A 26,146-nucleotide genomic window follows, 5' to 3' on the forward strand; every position below is an offset into this window, starting at 1 on the left:
CAGCATCTGCTGAGAGCATTGCCCAGCATGCCAGGTTTATGCCAGGCAGAATATGAAATAGTACTGCAGGATTCAAGCTAATCTATGATCTATCCAGCCATGTATTGGTTCCAGCTTTCAAAACAGCAGTAAGTTGAAACAGCACATACTACCAAGGATCAGAGAGCAGCTCAAAAGCTGCTGTGGTCTGATGTCACAGGCAAGGAATGTACTCAAGACCCAAATCTGCACTAGCAAAGCAGCTAAAACCAGGGTATGGTACAGCTCACCATGAAAGTTATTTCTGTTCTATAAATGAAAAGGATGTTGATTAAGGCTTGACTAGATAGTTCAAATTTTCTACAACAAAAACATACACAAAAATGTAAAAATGTTGAAAGAAGTTTGATGAGAATATTTTTAATGGAAGACATGATCTTTTGATACTGACAGCCTCAGAAAAACATCACTTGATTCAAGATAGTAAACAGAGTGCTCTGGCCTATAATGATTTTTACCAATTGCTTTTTGTAAAAATTTAAACCTCCAATGAATTTTTAGTTCATAAATATATCCTAAACATCATCTCTGCTAGAGAGTTCATCCATCTTTCTGTTTTCAAATTTAGGACTTGTATGAGATTGCATGTGCTATTAAAAATTGTCACTAAAACATTTCTTGCCCTTCACTATTGCTCTGCTTTTCATTTGTCCTGATCCAATTTAAAGGAAAACAATTCAATCATAAGATATCACAGGTTGAAAGAAACCACAAGATGCCTGTATGCCAACAACTTGCTCAGAGCAGGGATAGCTATGGTATCGAGTTGGGATACTCAGGACCTTATCTAGTCTGGTCTTGAAAATCTCCAAGAATGGGATAGCACAAACTGCTCCACTACATGACTATCCTCTTGGCGAAAAAGTTTCTCTTGTCTTGTAGTACTTTATGTCTGCTGCCTCCTGTCCTCACACATGATGAAGATTCTAACTCCATCTTCTTGATAACCTCTCCATGGGTACTTTGTGGTTGCTGTTAGGTACTCCCAAAGCCATCTCTTCTCTGAGCTGAGGGAGTCCCCATCCCTCAGCCTCTCTTCATGGGGCAAACTCTCTTATCACCATCTGTCCCAGTGGCCCCTTACTGAATTCACTCACATTTTAGGTCTCTCATGTTCTATGGCCCAAAACTGGATGCAGTATGTTTTAATGAGCACCATGTAAAAGGGAATAATCCCTTCCCTCCAGATGCTGGCCATGACACTTATGCAGCCCAGGAGGTTGCTGGCTTTGTCTGCAATCAGTGTAGATGCAGGCTGACATTCAGTTCACTGCACTGGAGCCTTTTGCACACAGCAGCTCCCCAGCATGGCAGTCGTCAAGCTGTAGCACCACAAGGGACTTTTTCTTACCAGACTTTTGCATCTGTTCTTATTGAATTTCATGAGATTACTGGTTGCCTGTTCTTATAGCTTTTCTAGGTCCTTCTGTATGATAGTGTTGCCTATGGTCATATCAACTGCTGATCCCAATTCACTGCTATCTGCATATTTCATAAGTGTGCACTACAGCACTTCCTTCATTCACTGAGACATTAAACAGAACAGATAATAGTATAAACCCATTCAGTATTCGACCTCCAGGTAGAGTGCAACCTGTTGACCACCACATTCTGGGTCCACTCATCCAGAATTTTGTCTACCTGGTTAACTACATTTTATCCACTCATAAAGACCATAATTTCCTAACACACATATAAGAATATTGCAGAAGACAATATCAAAAGCCATGGTGAAGACAAGATAAATGACATTCACTGCTTTCTCCTCATTCATTAAGACAGTTATTTCAACCTAGAAGGCAATGAGACTCATCAGACATTATGTGCCTTGACTCTCATAGCATAAATAAAGGCAAGATTTGTAAATTCCTCCTCTGTAGCATCTTCTTACCTCCTCTGTATTATTATTTAGTCACAAAGATCTCCTGATAAATCTAACTTGTTTGCTTCAGTACCAGGATGGAATCATTCTTGAGTTTGAAGCAAAAAGCCTTTAAAGGTCTCCTATCTTTCCCTAAATCCTCTGTGCTTCAGAATTGACTCCCCCATGGGATTTCACCTACCATGTCCCTGATTAAGCTAAAGTCTGTTCTCCTGAAATCCAGGGTCAATACTCTGATACCCTTCTTCCTCATACCCCTCAGGATCTTGTACTCCACAGCCAAGGCTACCACTGATTAACACATCCCTGACAGGTTCTTTCCTATTACTGAATACGACATTGAGATATGCATCAACTCTGGGTGGTGCAGGAGGTGCCTCAGCAGCATCCTCAGTCCCCTGCATGTTCCCTACCCTGTGAACCACCCTGTGAAAAGTCAAGTACCTCTTTGCAGGACATGCTTAAGCAGTTTCAGGTTGTGGTAGTCATCAGACCCAGGCAAAGAGTAAACAAGCCACACATAGGGTGAGTCCCTTCTTGCAAGCCTACAATCATAAAGCTTTCCAAGAATGAGTGACTTAGCTCATGAACACTGTCCACTTCACGCTCACAGCAAGACCACTTCACTGAAATACAGGTGGAGGCTGTACCACTATGTCAGGGAGAAGGGCTTTGAAGTTTGCAAGAGAATTCTCAGTAAATGTCACAGTTGACATCCCAGAGCCACTGGTTTAGCTTCTCTGCACATAGATTAGCTTGACACTATAAAACTGCATCCTTGTAAAATGACATGTAAAAGAACAGAAGTGGATGAGCCTTTGTATTTCTTGTGTTTGAAAACTGCAGATTACTTTCTGGGAAGAGATCAAGAGAAATTCAGTGAATGGTCAGTTACTTATCTAGTCATCTGTCCAAGTTTATAATAATAGATGCAACTTGCAGCTCTTTCCCTTGGCCAAATTAATAAAAAAAAGTAATAAAAATAATAAAAATGAAAATAAGTAATAAAAATAAGTAATTTAATGCTGCTACTGTGATCTTGAGTATCTTGTAGTCTTGGCTTCCCCTACTGCCCAACTACCAACTCTTGAAAACTATTACCTTTGGGAAGCACCTGCAAAGGCTGTGCTTTTGAGCAGATACCCAAGTTTTGTTTCCATTAACTAGCTACCTACATTTCCCAAAACACACACATCTCTCTTCCAAACACTTCTATTCTTAATGTTAATCCTCTATGGCTTCTCTCAAAGAAAGTAAACACAAACCCACCACATCTCACTAAAGTCCCAGTTTGCATGCTGATTTTGCAGATAGCCACCACAGAGCTCTGTTCTGCACAAATTTACTTTTTTGTGTATGTGTGTAGTTTCCAGCTATCTGCATTCCTGTTCACAAAATAAAGAAAGACAGATATGATTCTCAGAGACTTCAAGGGTCACAAAAAAGGACAGGATTTTCACTTACAGAAGGAGAATAGTCAGTGTTAAAAGAGGAATATTGTTAAAATATATTAGAGGTTTTGTACTAGGAAATTATGTAGGGGTAAGAGAAAACTATTAAAGAATGAAAGATTTTAAATTTGAATTTCAATTGCTAACTTCTACTGTAGGCAGTAATTTCAACTAAATAAAGAAATGAGAAGACATAGGAAGCCATGAGAATACATAGAAATAGTTTGAGCAGAGGTCCTGGTTTAAGTCTTGAAGCCTCATTTCATACTATAGAAGTTGAACTTTGCACAAGTTATCTGAATTGCAGCTATTTTTCAATAGTGGTAAATGGCAGATCAAACTCATGCTGATAAATTCAATGCTTTGGGATATGATCTAATTTACAATGAATTGGTTAATTCAACAGAAATTCCAATATATAGTCAGCAAAAAGAAACAATATTTATGAGGTATCACAGCAATCTGTCTTATAAAGGTTGGATTCTGCTGTGAATAAAAACACACAAAACTATTCTTTGAGTTGGAATGGAAATGCAAAATAGTATGGTTTGAATCAAAACAGAAATAGTAAATTGAGAAAAACTCCACAAATCTGCAAGGAACTCTTTATTGAGTTATCCCTAAAGTAGCAAAAAATCCATTATTCACAGTACTTGCTGGGAATAATCTCTCTTGGCTCTATGAAATGCCTAGAACTTCTTTGCCAGGAAGCACACAGGCTCCCATAATGTCTCTGGGGTTCTGCTGCTGGAGAAACAGTACCTTAAATAGAGACCTTTCTGTTTGAAAAAGAAGAGTTTTTATTAGATTCTGAAGGAAAAGATTTGGTTCATTCCTGAGAGACTTGTTTGTCTGGGGAAGCAAATGAACTATTTATGGCTTCTCTGGTAAGAAAAGGAAAAACTTATTTCCTGAGCACTCTCTCTCTTGACTTAATAAATACTTTGAACTACTAGGCATTGTACTAGTCTTTTGTGCAACTCAGACATGAAAGAAAATATATCATAGTTTGAACAATATGTATTGGGGGTTTTCTATATTACATTTTCAGTTATTTTAATCTCATAAACAACAGTTTTTTAGACAGAAGTTTTCTGGTTAACATGATGTTTACTTTATGCTCCAGTGTCAATGCAAACTACTTATAAGTGACCTTTAATGTTGCACTTTATTAGTACGTAAAAAAACCCTCTGAATGTTCTTAAAACAATTACTGAAATTTTTACATTCTAGTACCAAACAGAATCTGACTGAAATTTTTACTTTCTGTTATCAAACAAAATGAATCAATTTGATTGTATTCATACAGTGCCTAGAGATGTAGATCAATTATATACTTTCATCAAAAGTTGCACTTTATGATCAGTCATCAAGATTATTATAGAAACAACATGATATTTCTTTACAATGGTTATTACCATATTAAAAGAGCCAAAAATTTACATAAATGTATATGAAATAGTAATAGGTGTAAAAAAATAAACAACTTCTAACTACAACACCCTTGACAATTATTTCTATGTATTTAGGGTTTCTTTTCCTAGTCACCATGTACAACTTGACAGAACTTATTTCCCAATCAGCTTTAATGTATAGCATTTCCTGGGCTCATGTCTGCTTCTAGAACAGCGAAGCCAGAAGGACCAGGTTTATGACACTTACGAAATTAGCACCTATGAAATTAAATATCCTCTCTTTCCTGACGATGCACTGTTCTGCTTGAAAATATTTGCACTTTAAATTCTATTTGCATTAACAAGTGGTAAAGTTGGTATGCGCAACAATATTTTCAGATGATGACCACAGAAGGAGCTGAGATTTTTTTTAGGATGTCCAGTCTTTTGTTTGTAGCAATCTCCTCGTTGGAAGTTTCTGATTCAGCAAGTGACAGTGGAATACACCAGACACGCTTTTGGTTCTCTTCAGTGTAAGGATAGTCAGACAACAGGAAGTTAATCAAGCTAGCTAGTTGATGCTGCATGGACACAGGTGAGAACCTGCACATACACTCTGCAGTTTAGCCATGTAGGACTCTTCTTCCAACATTTTCAGGTCTTTCCTTTATAACAATCTGTCCAAAGTTTCACTTGTTATCCAGCATAGAATTCAGAACTGAAGTTCAATATCCCAGTTTCACATATAAAGAGGTAATTCAATTTCTTGTGACCATTCATATGAGACTGACATAAAGCAAGGAACAAACATAACCTGTATGTTGAAGAAGCTCAGTTCCAAAAACCATGGCTTCTTACTTCCAGAAGTCCTTTTCTTTCATAGAATTAAAGAGCAAAATTGAACAAAGATTCTCACCTCACAGTAATATTAATACAAAAATATACTGTACTGGATCTGGCTCAGATGAAGCTATTTTCTTCATGGTATTTGTGTGGTTCTGTGTTTTTGGTTTGTGACTGAAACAATGTTGATAAGATACAGGCATTTTGACTATTGCTGAGCAGTCCTTGTAACCATTACACACACACAAAATCCTTAGGCTCTGACAGAAGGGCTCATGGTCCCAAAACATCTTGGAATCTGCCATGACAGCAGCTATGTGTGCTTTTATAAAAAAAACAGTGATATCTGTAACAAATATTCTCTTTGAGAAAACATCCTGAAATCATCAGATAGAATGCTAGTTCCATCACCAGTTCATTCCTTAAATGACAAAACAATACTGACCTTTCTATCATTAGAACAGAAGCATGGAAAAAGAAAACCTAAAAAGATTACATATTAATTTAGTATTTCTCTTTCTCCAAAGTAGTAAAGATTAACCAGCTTATTCTTTCTGCATATGTATTCTCATGAATAATGATGAAATATTTGATATGTGATTCACCCATAACAAGAGGATGTATTAATTACTGGATTAGTTTTAACTTTGAAAGGTTATCAAGTGACTATATGTTTTCAAAAATTATGATATATCAAAAGTCTCTTTCAAGTTGTTTGAAACATCATAGTTTTACAGAAACAAGATATTTACTTCTCTCCTTTTAAGATAACTTTGTTAGGGAAATTATTTGTGAGCTGGCCAGTATTATATGGACCTGATAAATTCACAGTTTTGACTAGCAGGATAATTACATAGAAGAAGGACTTAGAATTATAATATGATTTCAATGCTTCTGTTTAATTTAGCTAAGAAGTGACACCCCTCTTCCTCCAACCCAGTGCAATTAACTAAGTAAATTGCAGTGCATTATCTAACAGAAGCTTTCAGAACCTTTGCTGTTTCTACTGTCTGAGATCATACAATTTATCATATTGTGCATTTGAGTATTGATTTTCTAGGCTGTTGAGACATGAAACATAATAGAAGATGCAACTATATCAGCTGAAATGCACCAAAGTAGTCCTCTTGTCAGCTACATTAAGAAAATTATCAAGAAAAAAATAGGAGGTTTAGACTCTTATCTCTGTCAATTTGGTGACTCAACTGTTGCAAGTTAGCCTTCACAGAATCACAGAATATGCTGAGTTGGAAGGGACCCACAAGGATCATCGAGTCCATCTCCTGGCCCTTCACAGGACCATCCCCAAGAATCACACCATGTGCTCGAGAGTATCATCCACACACTTCTTGAACTCTGTCAGGCTTGGGTGCCTAAGCACTCAGTAAATATTTGAGGGGATTGTTGCTTAATAATCACCAGGTAATTATTAATATAGATAAGATATAGAGTAGGTCTTTAATAAAGCCCTTCTGGCGCAGTGAGTACAAAGGCACGCGCCCATGTCCAGAGGTTCCACAATTTATGGTCTGATCTGAGAACTATTCACCCTCAGATCCTCCCCAGATCTGCCCCCCTGGTATGCCTCACCGGAATTGAGTCAGAGGTCCCAAGACCCCTTTCTTTCTCATTTTCCTCTTCTTCATGGCACGTATTGTCTTTGGAGCTTCTCCAAGGTTCCAGGCTTGAAGGTTGCTTTGACTACGATGGTATCTTGTTGTCCCCAACCTGGGGTGCACATGTTCTTAAACAAGATGTATTACTATAGTCCTGCCTTGAAAGGAGCCTAAACAAACCTAAAGAATTTAGAAAATTTGATATGAAGTGGGGAACAGGGTTTGGTAAGTTTTTAACTACTATTCTAAAGTGTGATAAACTACACAACTACAGTAAAAACCCCATATTACTACACAGCTGCATTAAAATCTACAAAAAGCTAAAAAATCCTAAAATTCCTAAGGCATTAGAATAAAAAATAAAGAGCAAGACCTGGTAACAAAATATGACTTTATCAACATTTTTTATTTCACATATACTCTGCTTAACAAGTACTTAAGTTACGAGTCCATGGTTGTTGGAAGTTACTATCAGGTAACTTATATTCCCACTTCAGATTTTGTATGGACAATAACATTTAGACACAATGGAGTCTTTCTTTTTCTGCAGTAAAGTTTTGTGTTCATATCACAGCAATCGGAGGAGAGAGAACATGACATAAGCAGAAGGCAGCACTACCAAAGCTTGTGTGATCCTGAAATGAAAAAATTTAACTAAATTGCATTTTTCACATTTGGATATATCACACATCAAAATCAAAGGACTTGAACAGAATAAAACATTACTCTATCAGCTGAACCTAAAGCAATGATTTTGGTGGTTTTCCTACAGTTACATTGGCCAACAACTCTGATGTCCAATTCTTTTGGTGAGATTTAGCTTAGTTTTTGGGAAACAAATTTAGCATTGCTTAAGGTAAACATTTTACAGTTCAGCGATCTGCCTAGTATGATCACTTTAGTTTCTTTTAATTATATCATAATCTTCAGTGACTTTTTTCCCCAGAAAAAAATCTTATTTTTAACTTTGAAACATCTAGATTTTTGCTTAATACATCAGTCCTAAAATTACATTCTTATATCTTAACTGCATCCAGAACAGGAGCTGTTGAAATGATGTTCTATACCTCATATAGCTAGATGAAAAGTAAAGGATGCAATTTGAATCACAGCCCAGGAGTTTCATACTTGCCTGAATATTCAGATATCTGCTAACTATCTGTTGCTATTAAGACTTGGAATATGTCTGAGGAAGGTATTACTGGATGAGGTTTGACTCTTGCTCTAAGAAGGTTAGAATCAGAGTATCAGGAAGGTCAGTCCTAACTTAAGCACTTATGAAGACAGAAACAATTTCTTCATTTTAGACACTTTTATTAGCATCTGCTGAAAAGAGTGAATTGGATACAAAAGGATAAGAATAACTGTACTCTGGCAGCAGAGCACCAATAATATCCATTAAATTGGTGTGACAAATAGGTGAGACTTTATTTGTAAGACTTGAAAATAGTCACATGTAAACAAAAGCTCCACTGGGCATGGTTTTTTTTTCTCCTAGTTCATAAGAAAAAGACCCTGATATAGACCCTTGAGGCAAAATACATATAAAAGCTACAGCAGGTTCCTGAAATGCGTAGAACTTCAAATAGGGGTGGGGTGAAGTGGTGTCTATGAATTATTCAAACCATTTTCTTAGGGGAAGTGATCCTACAGAGGATGATTCTATAGAACACAGATTTCTTAGTTTGTCTGAAACTTAGTCGAAAAATATTGAAATAACTCAAACTTTTCTTGTTAGGTAGCAGCTATGGCTCTGAAAAAATTTTATTCTTAAAATGCAACTCAGTATATCAAACATGAGATTAGTTATTTCTATATTTCAATTAATCTCACTCAACTCAATTTTCTGTCAAACAAAGCAGAATGTGTAGTTTTCCTTAACTAATTTGCCTACAGCTCAGCTTTTATTCAAAGGAAAGGAAGGAGATAGAGAATAGAGGTGATAGTAAAGATGCCAGTATTGCTAAATGAAAGGTTCAAAAAGTTATGTACTTAGATCTCAGGTGATGTCTTCAGACTTCTAGAAAAACACTGTTCCTTTAAAAAAATTGTGGTAATCTAATTAATGATCTAATGAATGGTCTTATCAAATATAAGAGCAGCACTAAAATTTCTTAGGAAACCTTCACTTTGCATGACATTTCCACACTCTCAGAGCGATTAGAGTGTTTTCCACTCAAATGCATCCAGGAGTAATTAATTAAAATCCAGTTATAATAACTGCGTACTTTATCAATTAATCCAAAATTATTTTTTTGTATCCAGGTGTTGTATTTTTTTTCAGAGGAAATACTGAACTACATTGATTTATTTGTATGAAGTAGAGGAATTCTGATCCTCCAATTTTAATTCTTTATATATAACATTCCTAAGTCTTCACTTTCTACTTTGATCTAAAAATAGCATTTCCAAAGTTAGCAAAGATAAACATGAGTAACAATGAATACAGTAATGAAGCCATTGAATTTAATTAAAGAGTTAAACAATACCAAACCTACAAGAATAATAAAATGTCCTTTAATAATTTTAAATGGTTATTGGGATCTTAAGTAAATACCAAACGTTTGTGAGATGACTCTGTGAACCAGAAATAAATGCTACAAAACCAGAGCACTGAGTAGTTATTCAGTGAGATATTTCAAGAATGGCCAATATGTCTTGAACTCTGCTCCATGTAATCCTGTGTTGCACTTCAAAGCAGAGATCTAAAGCGCTGGGATTACTCTTGTCTGAATTGTGATAGGATGTGAAGCTGAGTAAAAAAATATCTACGTATATGTCATATTTATAGCAAAAAAGAAGTAAGTTTCCATCTCTTTGTTCTGGTAACATGGGATTTGTTAGGCATTTCAGCAAGGAAAAAAGTTATCTCTAGGGTTCAGAAAGATAAATTAGAACTAGAATAATTTACCTTTTTTTTTTTTGTCCTCCTAACTAGAGGCAAGATGTTGACTAAAGTCCCAGAGGCTAGGAGCAACTTCAAACATTGCTTACTTAATTGAAGAAGGTCTGATGCAAAGACATTTGCAAATATAAAGGCGTATATAAATACACTTTATAAAGTATTTGACTACTGTGCGGTAATATACTACAAAGATAATGAGTTAATTTACTGTTTGTTGGTGTACCATTACTATATCAAAACCATGATGAGACATAGACATGTTGTAGTTGGAAATGAAATATAACGTCCAGGGCACTAAATTTACAGCAATGATGCTAATTTTTCCTTTGAAATTTGTCTGGTCACCTCATTCACCTATTAATCACTTACAGTATTTCAAGAATGTTTGTGTTCACAGTTTTTTAAATTTGGTTGTTGTGATATTAATGTTAAAATTGATCAACTGACCAGACTATTTTTCCAAAACATTGACTTGAAAATAAAATCCAGCATGGATTCCCCAAGGGCAAATTGTACCTGACAAAGCCAATTGCCTTTCATGACAAAATAACCTGCTTGACTGATATGGGGCAAGCAGTGGACATTGTCTACCTGGGTATCTCTGAGGCTCTGATATGATTTCCCACAGCCTCCTCCTACAGAAACTGATGTGTGATGGCCTGGACAAGTGGTCCATGTGGTGGGTGGGGAATTGGCTGACCGGCCACACCCAGAGGTTGATGTAAATAGTTCCCTTTCAAACTGGCAACTGTCACAAGTGGAGTCCCTCAGGGATGATACTGGGCCCAAAGCTGTTAATTTGGATGACATATCAAGGGTACCTTGATGAAGTTTGTCAGTTATACCAAACTGAGTGGAGAAATGGAAGGGAGAGTCACCCTGCAGGAGGACCTGGACAGGCTGAAAGAGTAGGCTAACAAGACAAGGACAAGTGTAAGGTCCTGAACATGGGAAAACTTGTCCACAAGGACAAGTGTAAGGTCCTGGACATGGGAAACAAAACCCAGGACAACAGCACAGGCTGTGATCTACTGGCTGAGGACCAGCTCTATGGAAAGGGACTTGGGGATCCTGGTGAACAAGAAACTCAGTCTGAGTGAAGTTTGCTGCTGCAGCAAAGAAAGCCAACACAGTGCTGGGTTGCATTAACAAGGGATCACTAACAGAGATAAAGAAATCATTATCCCACTCTACGCAGTGCTGGTCAGGCCACACCTAGAATATTGTGTTTAGTTTGGTCCCTGCTATACAAGAAAGATGTGGACAGGGTGGATAAGGCGCAGTGAGGGGCCACAAAGATGAAAAAGGGACTGGGAAACCTACTGTGGGAGGAAAGTCTGAGAGAACTGTGTTGTTCCAGCCTGGAGAAAAGAAGCTTAGGGGACACATTATTGGACATGTTTCAGTATGTAGAGGGTGTCTACAAAGAAGATGGAGACTTCCTTTTTACAAGGAGTTACATGGAAAAGGCAAGGGGTAATGGGTACAAGTTAGTCCTGAGGAGATTCTGGTTGAACACAAGAGGAAAATCTTCATGATGAGAACAATCAACCATTGGAATACCTCTGCACTATGTGGGAAGTGGTGATTGCCAAAAGCCGCCGTTTTTAAGATTCGGCTGGACTGAGTGCTAGGCCATCTTGTCTAGACTGTGCTTTTGCCAATAAAGATTGGACAAGATGATTCTTGAGGTCCCTTCAAACTGGGTTTCTATGATACTATAATTCTATGTTTCATTGAAACCAATCAAAAATATGATTTGGATTTTTAGGTGTGGGGGAAAAATAATCACTCTTTCATACTGTGGTCTGCAACCAACAATTATATGGGTAAAGCAATGAGAATATATGTATTGCCACATAGGAACACATTCATGAAGATGCTTCCATATTGCCCCCCCAAATTTTATGTATGCTAGAGTTAAAGAAATTAATTTAAAAATTTACTGGCTTACTGAGTTTTGCAAAATGTTATAGTGTATGAAATACAGGTAAGCTTAAAAACTTAATATGGGATGATCTTTGCAACAGAAAGTCAAACCTAGGTTCTCCTTTCCCATGTAGGTTTAACAAGTCTGCATACTGTAAAGAGTGAGCTGAATGAGAAAGACTTGACACTTGTGGTCCCCAGGGAACATGTACTTGATATAAATATGAAAAGGAGTTATATTTCCCCCTGGCAGGGTGTTTATTTGAAAGCATCAATTTGTGAAATATTGGCATAATTTTGGCATCTTGGGAGTCAGACTTTCCATCTGCAAACAGTACTGGGCTTACAAAAAATGTAAGGCCCTGTTCAAGCAGGAAGTAACAACTCTTTACAGGTATCACCAAAGCTAGAAAAGCTAAGAGGAGACTGATCCATGACTTACTCTACTGGAAGGGAGGAGAGAAGGAAAGAGAAAACAAGGTAGAAGTGGACCATTGGCTGCTTCTAGCCATGACAGCAAGGTGAGTGGAATATCTGTTCCCAATCTCTCCTGGCTTGCTTTACACCTTCCTGAAGGACATGAATGAAACACTTCGCAGCTCGAATTCTTTCATATATTTCTGGTACATTTTTCTCATTCTCTGGCCATTTAGATAGTTGCCTCCTACTTCAAGCATTTTCTTGTTTGAAGCCAGATTTCCTTTCTCCCCAGGGTTCATCTCCTCTCTTTTCATCCAGTCTCAGCTGCCCTAGGACTACGACTTGGTCTTCTACTTCAAACTGAAGTAAATCTTTTGCAGTCTCCACCTGTGACATATTTTTCCAGCCAGACTCAGCCTTCCCTTAATTGCTATTCCTAATACTTGGCTCTAGTCAGGAACTTTTTGGATTAGTATTTCCCTACACACTCATGTACACAACCATTACACATCTTTCTTCCCTACATGGACAACCCTAGACCACAGGAGTGATTTTCTCCTGTTTTTCAATGTATTCCACTGACAAATTTCCTGCCCATTTCTGTTCCACAGAACTTCACACTATGTAGCTTTGGTTTCCTCCGACCTGTCAGGCAATTTCTGCTTTCTCTGGGCCCCAGTTTTCTGTCCAGTTGTGACATTCCATGGCAGCACAGCCCTCAGATTGTTGTGTGTTCAGTCTCTCTTCGAAGGTGGCCCACGTCTGGGACATTCAAGAGGTGCTCAGGATAGTGGTGAACCAGCACAGACACTGAGAAACGGCTCTTCAGAGTTATCAGCTATTAAATCCACTGCAGATCATATACAAACCATGGTAATTTGAAAGCCAACTTTTTAAATGTTTGCATAGAAAGATGTAAATGCCTTTCCCTAACACAAAAGGCTGAGTACATGAAGAAATTTAATCCATGCAGTTGAAGTCTGACCAAATTATAAGCTTTTTAAATAGGGCCATAGAATGGGAAATTTCACACGTTCCTATTCACAAGGTAGGACAGGTGGGAAAGGGGAAAAGGAAAGGGGCAGTGTTAACCCTGTCTCTGGTATCCAGAGCTTTAACTTCAGTGTCTATGAACTGTGAACTTGCCATGGAATATCATTTTATAAAATACAATAGGTCTGTGAAGCAGTCATGAGGTTTCAGGTTTCTCTACTGCTTTAAATTAGGCTTACTCTGACTCTCTTCTGAGCCCAGTGAAGTCTTTGTAGTGTGTGTCTGCTTCAGGAGGGAAGGCAGTAAGTTATTCCGGGTGCTCCAGTTTCAAATAGCATTGCACATTCTGCAGAGAAAGACAGTGGCTTAAGTCTCCTCAGGTGGAGAAAGCTGACCCTAGATCTCACACATTTAGGGGGAGTATCCTAACAACCAAACTGGAGGAGTTGTGCATTTAAAGAAGAGCATGCCTCCTACTCCCTTGGACACTCTCTGAAAGAAATTAATTTTCTCTGAGGGAAGGGACCTTGCTACAATGTACCAGACACCAAGCAAAAGGCACCCACCCCTATATATGATGGCCAATCATGGGAATTGTATTACCAACTCTTTCACCCTCAGATTCCTCACCAGTTTAGTCCAGGTGGCTCCTCTAGTGTTCCAATCATTCTGGTAGCTAACAATATGATGTGTTATGCTTCTGACAGGAAGCTAAAATATCAGATATTACATATATTCTTCACCCTCACTGAGTACCATGTTCACCAATAAAAACAGGACTGAAATAGACTTGCTTAGTTATTGCCTGAAGACTGTATTCATCTAACCTACATTACACATCTCTATGCCAAGAGGCAAGCTCCAAGCATCAGACATATTTATCCTTTAAATAACACTGGACTAACAGACTTAACAGGAATGACATAAAAGACTTAGCAGGAATGACATAAACACGGCTTTCAATACTTTTCTCAAAAAGAATGTAGTATAATCATCATACTTTTCCAAAAACAATAAAAAAACCCTAAGCATTTTAAAGGTCTGCTATAAGTCATTTCTATAAAAAGTAACTCCTATTTATATAACAGATATTTTGTTTTGCATGAACACCGTTCCACCTTTGCACTGGTTATACTCCCTTTGAAAATTAAAAAGTATCTTTTATCCAACGCAGTAGATCAGCTAAACACTCTATCTATTTATTTGACCTTATTTTCTTAGACCAGCCTTGAAGTTACATTTCCCTTTTTTGCAGTATTAATACGCAGAGAATATCAAGTCCTCCAACACAGCATTAAGGTATTCCAATATCACACCAATACGCTCCCTTTGGATTAATTAAGAAAGAAATATGAACTTTCCATTGTATAGGAATTCTCTATAATCTTGGCTTTATAAAAAAACTGATAAAATTGTTGATCCATTAATTTTACAATTCTTTCATAAAGTTAAATATAACTGTGACAAGATGGGATTGTTTTCCTACAAAACCTATATTAAGATTTCAGCCTCCAAGGAAACAATAAAACAAACATCAGGGACTTTGCTAGACTGAATCCCACTAGTCAACTGTGGTTAAGAAATAAAATTATAAAGACTTCATCTAAAATCAAATGTGATTTGATGAGAAGCATGTAAACCACAACACAACTATATCTGAATACTGAATGGTTTAATGAACACTAATTCAGGTTGCTTGTTCTTCTCTCCCATTCTCTCTCACTGTACTCATCTTTTTGACCAGTCCACATGATGCATCATAAAGATTAAGTCCAAAGGAACAAGAAGTTTTGTTTCCTTAGGACAAGGACAAAGACAACTGTTAGGAAAACAAGTTTTTTGTTTTCTGTATGCATGTTCAAGTAACTTCTCATTCCGAGAAGTGAAATATCTAAGATATAAACATCCATAAATGCAAGCTAGGTCTACTAATTAATCACCTACGCAGGCACAGTGGAGCCATATGGCATTTTTCAGAGACTAAAAAACATCAATAGACAGCAAGGACCTCAAAAGCTTTTTTTGAATGAAGCATTTTCTAGGAAGAACAGATCATGTATTAGAAGAATGACATAGGCACCACTAAAAGTACCAAACAGCTAAATTCCACATGCAATCTCCCATCACAGATATTTAGAACAGGATCAAGGAGGTGATAGATGTGGTCTTTGTAGAAATGAAATAGCATTAAAAGCAGAGAAACTTCTTTAAATTCCCATGTTCAGTGACCAAATTTGATAGATCTCTAGTCATAATATCTTCCCCTGTGAATTTGTCCACTGAAAAAATACTATATTGTTTGAATATAATCAAAAAGCAAAATACAGAGCATCCAAATACAGATTTATTTTTTTTAAGGGACAAAGCATAAAAGATCTCTTTGCCTTTTCAACTTAAGACATACACTTCATAGAATATTTGAAAGAAAACAGAATTATTTTATGCTTGCAGTGGGTAGCACAACTTGCATGGTATTCATATATGGCCTCAATACAAGAAAATAAGCAGCAGCACACAAATAATGCCAAAACACAATATAAGATCCTGGATAATATATTTTGGTTTAGTTCATTTCAAATCTGTACTTGAACTTTTACTTAAAGCACAAATAAAAAGTTAGAGACCTGTTCTTCATTTTGTATTCTACATCCTGAAAATTGTTGACCTGCTGAGCTCATGTCAGAAATAATTTGTTAGTAAATTGAACAGTGTTCCAGAAGATATTTGACTGCATTGCTCATATTACGTCTCCTTAACAACATTAGACTGTGCAATAAAATATTGAATCTTAATGCATATGTGTAATAGGATTGAAATGCTTTTCATATGCTGAGTCAGGTCTTCGTTTTCTTGATCTTATTGCTTATGAGTACAACCTTAGCATCATGTTAATATAATCACCATGTAAAACCTATAGTTGCATTACACAAAAATATTAAAAATTCTAAGTTTGGAAAGTCAAAGATTAAAATCCGGGGAAAAGACAGAGAAAAAGCTACCTGTGTAAGAAAATACATTATGGAATTGTGCCACACTTTTTAAAAAAATTATCAGCGTTCAATATCATGCATTTAAATTAAAATTAAAGGGAAAAAAAAAAGTTAAAAAAAAGTCCATACAAGAAAGTTAAGAATTACACTGACATTTCAGTTTTGTCACCTGGATATGCGGATGACTATAATTGAATGAATTTGCATTAAAATATAAAAGCCATAGCCCATAGCTCAAATCAAGGACATACATTCTAATTAACTACAGTACATCAGGGAGAAGAAATTAAGAGTTATATTGTGCCCAGCTGTTATGAGGAATACGTGAAGTTCGAAGGGGACTTCCACCATTCATACATTCTTTACATACATACATTCATACTCTTTAGTGTATATGCCCCAACTCTGCAAGCTGACTCTGCTGAAAAAGTTTTACACCGACCTGCTCCACCTTACCCAAAAGGTTCCTGCAGATGATAAGATCATTATCCTTGGTGATTTCAACGCCAGAGTAGAAAAGAACTTTGAAGCCTGGAAAGGAGTATTAGGCAAGCATGGTTTTGGCAACTGAATGATAATGGTCGACTTCTGCTAGAATTCTGTGCAGAGCAACAGCTCACCATCACAAATACTATCTTTCAGCAGAAAAACAGTCTGAAGACAACCTGGATGCATCCTAGATCTAATCAGTGGCACCTCATCGATTATGTCTTGGTGCAACGGAACGACATCTGTGATGTCCACCATATCCACGTGATGCCCAGTGCAGAATGCCAAACAGACCATCGGCTTGTGTGCTGTAAACTTAACTAGGGGAACTACCATCAGACCTTCGTGATGCAGTCATCATCACCTTGTATAAGAAGAAAGGAGTTAAATCAGACTGTTCAAATTACCATGGTATTACTCTGCTCTCCATTGCTGGCAAAATCCTGGCAAGAATACTTTTGAACAGACTATACCCACTATAGCAGAAGGAATTCTACCTCAAAGCCAATGTGGTTTCAGAGCCAACAGGAGTACCACAGACATGGTATTTGTTCTCAGACAGCTGCAAGAGAAGTGTAGGGAACAGAACAAAGGTCTCTGTGTAACCTTTGTCGACCTCACCAAGGCTTTCGATACTGTGAGCAGAAAAGGTCTATGGCAGATTTTGGAACATTTAGAATGTCCCCCCCAAGTTCCTTCAAATGATCATCTCACTCCATGAGGATCAGCACAGCCAAGTCAGATATGGCAATGCACTTTCTGAGCCCTTTCTAATAATCAATGGTGTGAAACAAGGCTGCGTTCTCGCACCAACTCTATTCACAGTCTTTTTCAGCATGATGTTCCAAAGGGCCACGGCAAACCTCAATGATCAGGACGGTATCTACATTCGATATCGTACTGATGGAAGCCTTTTCAACCTAAGGCGACTGAAGGCCCACAGCAAGACCTTAAACCAACTTGTCCTGGAGCTGCTTTACGCTGACGCCGCTGCCCTCATCGCCCACATAGAAGCAGCTCTGCGGTGTTTAACATCCTGCTTTGCAGATGCTGCTGAGCTCTTTGGGCTGGAAGTCAGCTTAAACAAGGCTGAAGTTCTCTATCAACCTGCACCTCAGGAAGTCTTCCATCATCCTCATATCACCATTGGCCAATCAGAGCTCAAACCAGTCCAGCAGTTAAATTACCTAGGCAGCCTCATCTCTTCAGAGGGTAAGATTGACAGAGAGATAGACAACAGGTTAGCAAAGGCATACAGAGCTTTCGGAAGACTCCATAAAAGAGTTTGGCAAAATAAACACTTGAAGAAAAGTTCAAAGATCAGTGTTTACAGAGACATTGTGCTGTCTACTCTTTTATATGGATCCGAATCTCAGGTCATCTACTGCCACCACCTGCGACTCCTAGAACGCTTCCATCAACGCTGACTCCGTACAATCCTAAACATCCACTGGTCAGATTATGTGACTAATACGTCTGTCCTAGAACAAGCGGCAGTCACAAGTATTGAGGTCATGTTGCTGAGAACACAGCTGCGTTGGGCAGGGGACGTCTCAAGGATGAAGGACCACCACCTCCCTAAGATCTTGCTTTATGGTGAACTTGCCACCACAAGAGAGGAGCCCCAAAGAGCAGATACCAGGACTCCCTGAAACAACATCTCAGCCTTGACCATATTGATCAACATAACTGGTCTACTCTGGCCTCCAATCGGGAGGTCTGGAGACACACTACCTATAATGCTGCTGATGCTTTTGAGAACACACGCAGGATCACTCTTGAAGAGAAAAGACAATGCAGAAAGAATCGTGCCTTGCAGAATATACCACCTAAGGAGTCTTTCTGCTGTGTCTTTTGCAACTGGACTTGTCTATCTCGTATTGGCCTCTTTAGCCACCAGCGCGCTTGTAACAAACGTGGGTAGAGCCCTCCCCGAATCTTCGTTTACGAAGCCTAGCCATGACATCTGGGAGAAGAAATTAAGAGTTACATTGTGCCCAGCTGTTATGAGGAATACAAGAAGTTCAAAATGGACTTCCACCATTCTTACAATTACAGGGAACAACCACTGACTCCTGTACCAAGGGAATAGAGAAACTGCTTGGTTCGATTATTCACTTGTCTGAAGAGCAGAGGCCCAGAAAGTATTACAACCTCTGATGGTGATACCAGAGCTCAATAACCAGGAAAACTCTGAGGTACAAGGATGTAACACAGGTACCTACTGAAAAGAACAATGTCTTCTAAGCTTCAAATTAGTTCCAGGGAGAACCTAGTTGTTCATGCAAAAGATCGGTATTTAAATTTATGGATCTGTGCCAGGAATTTCTATATGAACTGATAAGGCAAGGTCTGTTGAGGAAAAGGGGATGGAGCCAAGGAAAAAAAGGAAGGTAAGAGAAAGATTACTTGGTTGAAGAGGATTACGTGAAAATGAGAAAGATACTTGGAGGAAGTCTGCAGAGGAGAAAAGACTTTTCAGAGTGAAAAATCTAAAATCTAGTCTGGTATCATCACTAGACTTCAACAGATCTCTGAATTGCCTCAAGTCCTGAGCGGCTCAGCTCTGAAAAAAAGAGAAGAGAGCTGCTTCTATCTGCAGAACAGGTCAATACACTCTTGCCCCTCTTGCCATTTGGGAATCCACCGCTTGTGGAGGGTGCCCACAAGCTTCAGCACTCCTACACAGGGCAGAAAATTCCCAGGAAGCTTTAAGGCTATGATTTCAGCACAGGGAGACTCCATGACTGTTTTTTCAGTACAAACATATTAAGGCCACTCAGAAAAATTTAGAACACTTTCATAAGCCTGTTTACCAGCAGGAACGATATACAGGACAGATAATCCTAAATTAGAAGACCAAGCAAACGAAAATTCATATATTGAATTAATCTTCTTGTCATATGCGACTATATATTTACATTATAGAAATTCAATAAGCAAGTTGCTGGGATGTGGGGCAAGGATTAAAGACAAAACTACATACAAGTCCAGTTAAAACCACTTTAAAAACCCCTAAAATTTGCTAAAATATTTGTTGTCCAGGATTTCAGTAGGTTTTAGCTAAAAACTCTGTGAAGAGAAAGAAGGGGGGAGAGAGAAAGATGTGGAACTTGATCATTCAAAAGGAAAGACCTCAGCATCCTGTACGTCTTCAACATCAGGCTGCCCAGGAAACATATCTGCCAGCATTGGTTTGAGGATGAAGACACATTTAGACAGAACAGCTAAATTAGATGCTGACTTCAATTTCTGGTCCCAGCCTTTTTCTCGAGGTTCCCACTCCCAAAGCAGAGACAGCTGAAATAGCAAGGTGCCAGCTTTGGAACTGCCACAGTCAACATCCAAGTATATGAACATAACCTGAAATCAGTCATCCAACCAATTTCAGCTTAGCTGTAGAAACTAAGTAGAAGATTAAGCAGAATTCAGACCTCACTGAAAATAGACTATCAGCCCTCAGATTCCAACTATCTGGCATGTCTGCCTGTACCACCTCCTATAAATCAGTCCAAGGTACATTCCTTTCACTATTTGAACAAAAATATGAGCATACAGCACCCCAGCTTTCAAGATGAGGTTTTTCTGAAAGCTCTTCCTGTAGACTGAATGTCCCTGTTTAGCTTTTCATCTAGCCAAGGTCAGAGGCGGCCATACATTAAATTCTTGTAGTCACAGTTCCATGGCTGGACATTGCTTGGGAGCAGGCCCTACAGTGAGTAACGAAATCCTAACTGGAGTACATTTTGACACAGTTTTCTTTCCCACATAAAACAGTGTATGAAAGATGACTGGTGTGTGACAGGCCTTCATCCCAGCATAGGATCAGAACACAACCAAGGCATGCACTCAGCTCCTGGGTCCCATATTTTTGGCACATGCATAACCATCCTGGTTGTTCTTTCAGTGAAACACAGAAACACAAAGCTACTTTCAAAGTTAAAGAAAAGGGAATAATATTTTCTTATTCTTGATACATCACCAGAGCTTCCACTGGATGTGGATTAAGAGTATAAAATGTCATATTTAATTTTGGCTTGTTGAATTGTTAATAACTATGGGAAAATACATGCTGGAAATATTAAATATTTTTCACTTGTAAAAAATAAAATGCATTTTAAAAATAGACAAGTTTATTTTAATTGAAATAAATATTGATTTTTTTAATCTTAGTACAGCATTGACAAGATAATAAAATTTAATCTTTTTACTTTAATGAGTTTTATTTGTCGTGCTAGTAAGCATTAGTTGAGCAAGAAATTGATTTTCTACAGCGGAATTAGGTCATAGTCAAGCACTCCCAATATATTTAATTTTCTGCCCCTATTGATATCCAGCTGTGGAATTTTTAAAAATGCATACACTGTGTTTGTACTCTGAGTAAGCAAGACAGATACAATAATTATTGCCCTTTCCCAGTTTGTTCTGTGCAACAAAAAGAGTGAAGACTTTTTTGGTCTTTTTTAATAAGGTAAACTTGCTATATTCTCTATGGTCTTAGAAATAAGCTCTTCCCCATATTGTTCCAAATAAAAGCCAAATACATGGGTGACCAGAACTATAAAAAGTAGTTCAATGTAGTTTTACTGATTGTTGTGCTTTAACTCCAGCTGGCATTTTTAGTACCACACATCTGCTAACTGATCTCACCCTCATCCAGTGGCATGGGGAGAGAATTGAGGAAATAAAAAGGTAAAACCCATGGATTGAGATAAGAACAGTTTAATAATTGAAAAAACAATTATAATAACAATGTAACTATATGGGACACAACGAAAAGAGAAGGAGAGGAAAACCAAGACAGACAAGCAATGCACAATACGATTGCTCAGCACTCACTAACTGATGTCCAACCCATTCTGAGCTGCCATCGGCAGCTCCTGGCCGACTCCCCCCCGTTTATGTACAGAGTATTCTGTTCTATGGTATGGAATATCCCTTCAGCCAGTTCAGGTCAGCTGCTCTGGCCACAGTCCCTCCCTGCTTCTTATGCATTTCCTTGCTAACAGAGCATGGGACACTGAAAAGTCCCTGAATTAGGGCAAACACAACTTAGCATCAGTGTGTTATCAAGAGTAGTCTCATGCTGAATCCAGAACACAGCACTGTACCTAGGAAGAAAATTAACTCTATCCCAGCCAAAACCAGGACACTACTATCATATACACTGGCACTGGTAATTGTTATTACAGGTAAACTATGCAAAGTTGAAAAAAATAGAAAGCCTGAATATTTCACTTGTCCATCAGAAGTGATGTCATATTTGAGAGAGGGACTAATACGAAGCTAAATAACAGGTTGTATGTCCAGCCCATAAAAGGACTAATAAAAGTCTGTCTCAAAATGCTTTTCAAATCCATGCTCATAAATCCACATATTATGACAAAAGTCTTAAAATACTCTAACTACAAAGCACAGACAGTTGATTAATTTATAAACTCATATAGGGTATCAACTTCTGCCTCTGAAAATTAAGTTTAAAAACATTATTCCAGGCCAGATTTGAATCATTTATTCAAAGGAAAATTTAATTTGTATTCCACCATGCCCCTGTGTGAATCATTTGTGGTAAGGAAGAATCTTCAGAAATTTATGTTTGATGCTAAATCTCAACACCAGTTCTGCAAAGTGCAAGAATTGCAGAAGACACTGTGTCTGAAATTCCATCTTCTGTGTCTTTTCTCCCCTCTCAAACACTGACAACAGCAAGATTGGAGAGAAGTTCAATCTCTGGAGCAAAAAGAAGCACTTCCCACCACTTCCATGCCTACACAGGCTTGTGTACAAATGCACACAGACTCAGATGGAAAAGATGAAGCTTTGTTCTCAAAATTACAACTTGAAATTAACTGGAACTCTTTTTACCATTGAAAAATTAAGAAAAATGTGACAGAAAATTATATTATTCACTTTCTTTTGGAAGCTAATTTTTTTAAGATAAAATAAAGAAATGACCTAATAATATTATAAGTTGATTATGGTGCTTAGAAAAAAGTTCTCCAATTGTCATTTGTTTTATTGAACCAACAAAGTAATCTTTTTCCTTTTTATGCAGGGTTTTTGTATAACACGAATAGCTGAGAGGTCATAAGTATAAAATGACTCATAAGGAGAATTATTAATGCTGGTAAATTGGACAGTACTCCGTAGGATATGACAAAGTAATTACTTTCTCAAGAACTCCCCACTCCTCTCAATATGCATTGATAATATGCTCTGTACGTTTATTATTAAGTCTATCCTGTAGTGGATAGATGCTTCTCTTTTCAAATGCAGGTACCATCCTGTATAAACACCCCATTTTCCTTCCTATGTAGAAATGTATTTTTCTTACTGCATATACTTCAAAAATCTATAATAAACAATAAGAAGATGAAAACAACATTTACGAATGAGTGTGGAGATCTCTCCTCTCCATGTCAATAAACATGAGATCAGATATTTCTCAGTGGAAGCAGTGGATTGTTTGGCAGTTGGTTGACAAGGATGAAAGTGGTGTAGATCTGAGGTAGGTCACAGATGCACTGGTTGTAAATGCTACCCGTTTGTCTATTGCATACTCTTCATTTATCTTTCCTCCTTTATTGCTTATTAGTATCTTAAATCATATTGTCTTTCTAATTTTACTTATTTTCTCCTTGAAGCCTTGTTCTCTCCTTAACTACCTGTAAAGTGTCCTTAAAGGTTCTAAAAGCTATATGTTCTGCAGTTAGCATTTTACTGACAAAAAATACATCTCATAACCTCAGAATTTCCTAGGTCATGTTGGTATATACCCCCATGATGTGCTATAATTCTGAATTAAACTGCAGGTAGAAAAGAACTTCAATTTGGTGAGCAAAAATTTAATTTTTCCACTTTTTTTTCAATCTTCTCCCCAGGGAAGTGGTCACAGCACCAAGCCTGAGAGAGTTCAGGAAGTGTTTCGACAACACTCTCAGGTGCATGGTGTTACTCTTGGGAATGGTCCTATGTGGGGCTAAGGGTTGGACTCGATGATCCCTGTGGGTCCTTTCTAACTCAGCATATTCTGGGATTCTGTGATTCTTTCGTGCTGAACACAGCTTACATTACAAGGAATGCTGAAAGAATAATGCAACAGTATTTTTGATTGTCGGCATTTTTTAGGGTAGATTAGGTGCACAGAAGCAATAAAATGGAATAAAGTGAGAAAAATTTACTGGTTTTGAAGACTGATCATGCTCGAGGTCTTAATGCGTTCCAAGTGTTTCAAACCTAGAACAGTAATGAAAAGGAAGAAAGTGTTAAAAAGGGTCACTAAGGACCATGTATTCCAGAGAGGAGATGCTTATTTTGAAAGGTAAGAACTCACAAAAACCCATGAAAAAATTGGTTTTCTACACTTAGAAAATTCTATTCATTTATAATATCTAGTTTAGAATATTTTCTGCAGCTGTTGGATATTGGCTACAAATGGAACCAGTAGCTCTTTTTCCCAGATTTTATGCATAGAGGAACTGAGGCAGAGAAAAATAAAGTAGCTGTCTTAGCTGATCCTGTTGTCTCAGTAGAAAATACAGGAACTGGAGTTCAAGAGCTCTGAGCTCTAGTGCAGACACTAGAGAGACATTGCTCTAGGTAAATACAGTGTGCTATCATTAAAGAAGTTTGCATTTTGAATTTAGAGTATAAGACTTCTGTTTTAGGGACCAAGCAGGTCTCTAATGCTTTCAGATATGTTAATAAAAAAAGAAAAGTGAAGTGGTATACCAAAAAAAATAGATACAGCAATATTCATAGGCTAACCTATAGTTCAACAAAAAATGTTAATTGGGCCCTAAAGGAAGCGCACATGTCCTCAAAGGAACAGAAATACCCACACATAAATATCAGAAGATAAACAGTAAGTCAAGTTTTACAGAAAATACAAAAAGCAAAACTAAAATCTATCCAGACAGGCATAAGATCAACAGCACAACTGCTCACATGAGGATAGAATATGGCTGTTTGGCAAAAGCATCAGACAACGAGGAAAAAAATTGGATGTGCTGACATTTAATGCATCACCTCAAAAATGTTTCAACATCCCTATCTAAGAAAATTTCTATAACATTTAAGAAAAAGCAAATCACAAGTATGAGTAACAAATATTCTCAAATATTCTAAACATGACATACAAAAGACACACAGTACTATCCACAAAAGTTGCCAAGTGGTCTGAACAGGGCAAAGAGCCCTTTGATGCTTCAAGCATAGGTGAAACTGAAATCCTAATATGTAGGCAAACCGTCAGCCGGGGATGACTGGGAATACCTACTGTGATACAAAGAAAAGCAACAGGAGAAGAGGTTGGGACTGAGCTAATTTGGATGGAAAGTACTGGGTCTTGGCAAGAGAGAAATGCTCCAGTAAAACAGTAATGGCTCAGTAAGGCAAAAAGAGTATCTAGAATTTAATTTAAATAGAATTTAATTTACAACATTTTCAAGTGAAAGCTTTTCACTGACTTTTTTTTCCCTTCACATACTGATTTCATAGAAAGCAAGACGGGCTTTCTTCCATTTTTAAAATTTCTTCTCTCTCCTTAACATGGTCTCCCTTCATACCAAACATACTCTTTGTGTGACAAACTGGGGGACCAGAAGAGAGATAAGAAAAAAGGAGGAAAAAAAAAATCACAATTACTGACAACGTAAAGGGGAATTAAAAAAAAGTGACACATTCTAACTTTTTAAAGAAATTTGTAATAAAACAGAGAAAAATCAACACTCATTAAAAAAATACAATGTGTGAAAGCTTTTCATTAAATTATGTGCTAATTTTTCAGTTCTTAACCTAAAACTTAGGTTAAAAAACTGATCTTCAGGCAAACAGAGTGAGTGGCCTGTTGGGTAAGAAGGAGGGAGTGCATGGGATATGTGCTGGTACTAGCTATGTTTTTACATAGTTCCACATTATTTTTACATAATTTGACATTAATTTTATAATTAACTTAGAAAATACAGTGAACAGAAGATATCATAGGATAAATTCATAGCTGAAAAAATAAAACTTTCCAGGACAAGTTAAACAGAATTTACTGTCAGAGTGGGTTAAGTTTTTCGAAAGGAGTCTTAAGGTCTATCCTGTTTTGACTCTGCTCTATATTTTTAGGTGCTAAAGATTGCAATAAATTATTTTAGCCAGACCAAGTAAATTCTTTTTCAAAACATTATTACAGTATATTTAAAGGAG

This window comes from Chiroxiphia lanceolata, chromosome 4 (genome assembly GCF_009829145.1).
Source record: "Chiroxiphia lanceolata isolate bChiLan1 chromosome 4, bChiLan1.pri, whole genome shotgun sequence".
In the NCBI taxonomy this organism is placed as follows: Eukaryota; Metazoa; Chordata; class Aves; order Passeriformes; family Pipridae; genus Chiroxiphia; species Chiroxiphia lanceolata.